Here is a 5,889-nt window from a genome sequence, read left to right on the forward strand (position 1 = left end):
GCCATGGAGATTATTGCCAAATGATGCAGTTTGAGAAAATACAGAAGCTGTTTCTTTTTTCAGAGTTTGTGGTCTTATTGGTATATTCAGTTATTACCATAATTGGGTGTTCATCCAGACCCAAGTTAATTATCGTGGTCTGAGTTATCAGCACATTTATATTCTTTTTGTTTCTATTGTTTAGCATTTTTTTAATTTCACAATATTAAAGTATACGTATTTTGTTTACATATCTTGTTATTGTACAGATTGGGTCAAAGTTATACATCTAAGTGTGCCCTTCACCCAGAGAGTGTGCACTATACCCAATAAGCATGACTTTACCCATCCCCTCCTCTGTGGAGGGTGATCTGTGGGGTGGCAGGGCCCCCACAGCCTGGGGAACATTGAGGGAATGAACCCCCAACTGCTTCTCCTCCTTTCCCAAAACAATCATATTCCTTTCTTCATGCTCCCTTTGCCAAAGTCATGTAGCTCTTTCTTTGTCTAGTTAATTTTTAAGAACTAGGCAGAGATCCTTGAGATCTTTCCCTTTTCACTTATTACCATATGTTAATGAAGCTGAGTAGAAACCATTAGCAGGATTTGTCTTTATTAGAGTCATTTACATTTTCCAATCATACTGTAAGACCAAAGATAGGTCTTTTGTCTATGCTACTCCCCCCTAGACAACCCTGTTGAGATACTATAAAATAAAGCTGATTTTGTGCTTTGTTGCTGGCTGCAGCCATCAGCTCAGTCAGACCTCCCAATCCCATCTTTCATCTCTCTATCTTTTTTTGTGTTGTATTTTCCTCAGTCCCCGCCACTTCCACTCTGGTTTGCTCCCCTTCCCGTTCCTGGTTCATAATACTCCTCCACCCTCCCCTAGCTTGGTTTCCACTGAGACTTTCTTCCATATGTGCCCATAAGTGTTCATCAGTTAGTTCCAGTTTGGTGTTGAGTATATGTCTTTGTTGCTCCGTTTTTGTGATGTTTTACTTAAAAGAATGGTTTCCAGTTTCCTCTGGGTTGTCACAAAAGATACTGCCTCATAATTTTCCTTATGGCTAAGTACTCCATGGTATGTGTATACCACATTTTATTAACCTATTCATGTATTCATGAGCACTTGGCTTGTTCCAAATCTTTGTGATTGTGAATTCTGTTGCTATAAACATTTGAGTACAGGTGTCCTTTTTACAAAATGACCTTTTGTCCTTTGGGTATAGACACAGCAGAGTACATTGATATTCTGATCTATGTTTCTACTTGTTACTTTTGTACTCCCTACAAGATGAAGCAGTCTAGTCTCATAGAGATGATGGGGAAAGACAGAAAGGGACCCACTAGGGGGCCAATCATCACAGTTCACCCACGACTAAGAGGCTTCCAAATTTGTGGATTTTTACTATTAAAAACTGGGAGTCTGAGGCAAATCAGGACAGTTGGTCATCATAGTACTAATATCTCTGGTGGGCCCAATCCCTCCACCCACTCTGCTATTAGGTCAATAATGGCCCTGCAGAGCAGGATAAAGGAGAAAAAAAGAGCCACAGCCACTGCCCCCATGCCCACATGGTCCTGCAGGAGTGGCCAGCTCCAGGACAGGCTGTGATGATGGTGGCTTTGGTATAGGATCCCCTGTCTCCCAGTACAGGGTTCTCTGCCCAGAGAGGTCTGTGATCAAATAAGTTTTGGAAAATCTAGGTTCAATGTAACCAAACAGATCCTTTTACTGCAGGGCTTATCAGAGCCTGTGCAAGAAGCTCGCTGCTTGTCACTCTTCTGTCCAGGAGCATGATGGGAACAGAGGGAGCAGGAACATAGCAGCAGGCAGAGATCAAGTCAACATCCTACAGGGACTTCACCTGACAAGTACAAATACTATAACGTAATCATTTGTACCCTCATATTAATCTGAAATTTAAAATTAATAAATAAGTAAAAAGGGGGGAAAAGTCATCATCTTTATCATTGCCATAGCCACCACTGGCGTCAGTTGCTGTTCTCATTATCATAGCAGCCACCTTCACTGAACACTCTTTGTATACCAGGTATCACAGTAAGGGCCTTACATGCCTTATGGCATCTAATCATTACCCCAGCACTACAAGGTTCAGAAGGTTTAAGTGGCTTGTCTAGGAACATGCAGCTATCATGCCTAGGACAGGACACAACCCCAGGCTTGTCTGACTTTGATCAATATCTCGTGGGCACTGCCTCTGGCTGCAGAGCCCTGGTCCTACTGCCTGGCTCCTTTCTTATCCCTATTCCCTTCCCTCACAACGGGATTTATTACTAGAAACTTTTTTTTTCCTGAGACATAGTCTCACTTTGTCACCTTCAGTAGAGTGTCATGGCATCATAACTCACAGCAACCTCAAACTCTGGGGCTCAAGCCATTCTCCTGCCTCAGCCTCCCAAGTACCTGAGATTACAGGTGCCACCACAACCCCCAGCTATTTTTAGAGGCAGGGTCTCACACTTGCTCAAGCTGGTGTTGCACTCGTGAGCTCAGGTGATCCACCCACTGTGGCCTCCCAGAGTGCTAGGATTACAGGCATGAGCCATTGAACTAGAGACTTCTCATAACTAGGAACAAAGGGAAGAGGCTCTCTCAAGCTGAGAATTCTCTCCATTGCAGTGCCATTCCCCTCTTCTGCCTCTCTCCTGCTCTATTCCTCTTCATTTGATCCATTACTTCTAGGAATTCACTCTTCCTCAACTAACTTGGAACCTGTGAACATATAACTATCCCATAAATGTCCTCTGACAGCCCTTTTCACATACACACACTCACACACACACATAGACAGTATTTCAGTTTGTTGGGCTTTTTCTTCCAGTTGTCACAATTAAAAAAATAAAAATTCTAACAAGTGGACTGGGGGTGGGGAAGTCAAATAGTTACTATATTTGTACAGTGAATGGATGTAGGTGATAATAAAGGCAGATGTTGCTATAGCAACTAACGCTCTAGGAGCCCATACACATCATTATGCCTTTGTGCAAAGTGTGCTGAAGTGCAGCTAACATCTTCCCGAGGGGTCAGCGCAGAACAGGGCACAGTGACCTCTGCGGCCAGGGCAGGGCCCATGCACATGTGTGGGGCTCCAGAGTCACCAAAGTCTCTGCAGCAGTTTCAGCTCCAGGAAACCCACTGAGTCTCAGGGAAAGCCACCCAGGGGCACCCCTGTCTCCTGCCCGGGTGAACTCTCATTCTAGCTCACCTTTTCTTCTCTCTCTCTCTCTCTTTTTTTTGTGCTGGTTCTAAATTACTCTAACTGGTTAATGACAGCCTGGGTTATTTTCTAAACACCACCTGGAGGTACAGAGTGGGGTGTTCACTCTGGCAGTGCCCTGACTTGGGGGTGGGGGGTGGGGAGCATGCCCTGTGTACTATTCAGCCGGAATAAGGCAGGCCCCTTCCCTGGATCTCCTTCCCCCCTTGCAAGGGGGGTGGTGGTGGGAGTCCTGCCCCAGGATCCTGCACACTCTCCTCAACATGGGTACCCAGACTAACACATTCTCTCCCTCACCCACCCAGTCAAACCAGCCCTCACTCTGCAGGGTGTGGTCTAGCCCTTGGTCTGCCACCCAGGAGCTGCGTGGCCTCCCAGAATCTCAGTGAGAATCTCACCCCTGTGAGAGAGGGCTGCACCTCTGGAAAAAGTGCTAACTTTGTGACCCATTCACAAGTAGGTGAAAATGATGACATGGCAAATGCACTTCCCATGACTATTTTGTTTTTTCTTTTTCACAAAACAGTAGGCTCAAATTCAAAGAATAAATTACAAGTGAGCTCACAGTCATTATGCTAAGTAAAATTAGCCAGATACAGAAAGATAAATACCATATGGTCACATGTACTCATAGCTGAACTCGTAGAAGCAGAGAATAGAATGACAGTTGCCAGGGGTCAGGATGGAGGAAACGGGGAAATGTTGGCCAAAGTATGCCAAACTGCCGTGATGGCCAGTAACCACAGCTCTCCCTTCAGGAACAGCCATGGCCCAGCAGACGACAACGTAGCTGCTGCTCCTTCTAGCAGGGGTGACTGCGGTGGGTGGGGGGGCTGGCAAAGGACTACTCGGGCCAGGGCTGAGCTTCTCAATGTCTGTATGGATCCCAAGCACCACAGGGGAAAGCCGGGGCCTGAGGACAACGTGCATGACCAGTGACCAGTGCAGTCCCTGGAAGAAGAATGCCTGCTGCTCCGCCAACACCAGCCAGGAAGCCCACAAGGATAATTCCTACTGTGTAACGGCAACTGGGACCACTATGGAGCCCATCTGCAAACCACATTTCATCCAGAACACCCACCTCTATGAGTGCTCCTCTAACTTGGGGCCCTGGATCCAGCAGATAAACCAGAGCTGGCAAAAAGAGCGGGTCCTGAACGTGCCCCTGTACCAAGAGGACTGTGAACACTGGTGGGAGGATTGCTGAACCTCCTACACTTGCAAGAGCAACTGGCACAGGTGTAACCTCAGGGCATAACCATTGTCCGATGAAAGCTGCCTGCCTCCCCTTCCATTTCTTCCTCCCCACACCTGCTGCTCTGTGCAAGAAAATCTGGGGTCACTCTTATAAAGTTAGCGACTACAGCGGAGGGAGCAGCCATTGCATCCAGATGTGGTTTGACCCAAACTAGGGCAACTCCAATGAGAGGATGGCAAAGCTCTATGCTGAGGCCATGAGTGGGGCTGGGCTCCGTGGGGCTGGGCTCCATGGAGCCTGGGCTGCCCCGCTCAGCCTGGCCCTCATGCTCTTCCTGCTACTCTGCTGACCTCTCTTTGCCTTCTGATAGCTGGACATCCCTGCCTGGCTTGACCCCACAGCTCCCAGCTACTCATTTCCTGCTCCATGGTGGCATCGCTGACAGCCAGTTTAAATAAACCAGATACTCCACGTGAAAAAAACAAACAAAAAACCACAGTGATCAGTTCCAGGATCTAATGTACAGCACAGGTGGTGGATGTGTTAATTAATTTGTGATATTACACAATATATGGATATCAAATCGTCACAATGTACACCCAGAAAATATATAAAATCTTTCTCATTTAAACATTCCAAAAATTGTAAAGTTTAAAAATTTCAATAAAAATATAAAAAGAAAATCACCTCAAAAAAGAATAAATTTCAAATTGTAGACATTCAGACATTTGCTAACAGGTAAGGCATATGCTCCCATAGCAATGGGCTCCTGCAATGACCACCTGCACACAAGGCTTACCCCTGCCCACCCTGAGGCCACTGAGTTCTCCCAAGTTGGCTACTGAGGCAGGTAGGCTGGTGACTGGGGCAGCACGGTGTGATGGATGCCGTGGAGGGTGTGTGCCCTGATGAGGGACACCAACATCAGAGTGAGGTACCAGCTGTGTGAACTTGGGCAAGCTACTCAGCCTCTCTGAGCCTCAGTTTCCATGTCTGTGAACTGGAGACAATGTCTGTCTCATGAGGTTTTGTCTACGCCACGCTTTGGACCACTGTCTATTTCTAATGGTTCCCAAATATCAAATATCCCAATATCCAGCCCAGAATTCTTTCATGAGCCCTACATCCATATGTCAAGGTGTCACCTAGAAATTTTATGTCCCTCAGAACCCTCAGACTCAGAACACCCCCAGCTGAGCTCACCATCTCCCATCATGAATCTTTGTCTCCCTGTCCTCGACATGGGGCAGGAACACCACATTCCACTTCCTGCCTCTCCTTACACACCCACAGGACCAGCCAACACCCAGTCCTGTAGACTCACCTCCACCTATTTCCAGATGCCTTCTCACCGATCCTTAGGTAATTTCCCTGGCCTGCCCTTCTGCGTCTGGAGCCTTTAACAGGCCTCTTTCTCCCAGGTGTTGTCCCCAATAGCCCCATCCTCCCCACACATCCCGAAGAAGC

The 5,889-nt window shown here is 46.9% G+C and overlaps 1 pseudogene; it reads left to right on the plus strand.

The window, feature by feature from the left end:
* Window positions 1–3,990: 3,990 nt before the first annotated feature.
* LOC100965603 lies at window positions 3,991–4,771 on the plus strand (annotated as a pseudogene).
* Window positions 4,772–5,889: the final 1,118 nt, after the last annotated feature.

The sequence above is a fragment of the Otolemur garnettii genome, unplaced genomic scaffold (genome assembly GCF_000181295.1).
Source record: "Otolemur garnettii isolate 467f Iridium unplaced genomic scaffold, OtoGar3 scaffold00016, whole genome shotgun sequence".
Lineage (NCBI taxonomy): Eukaryota > Metazoa > Chordata > Mammalia > Primates > Galagidae > Otolemur > Otolemur garnettii.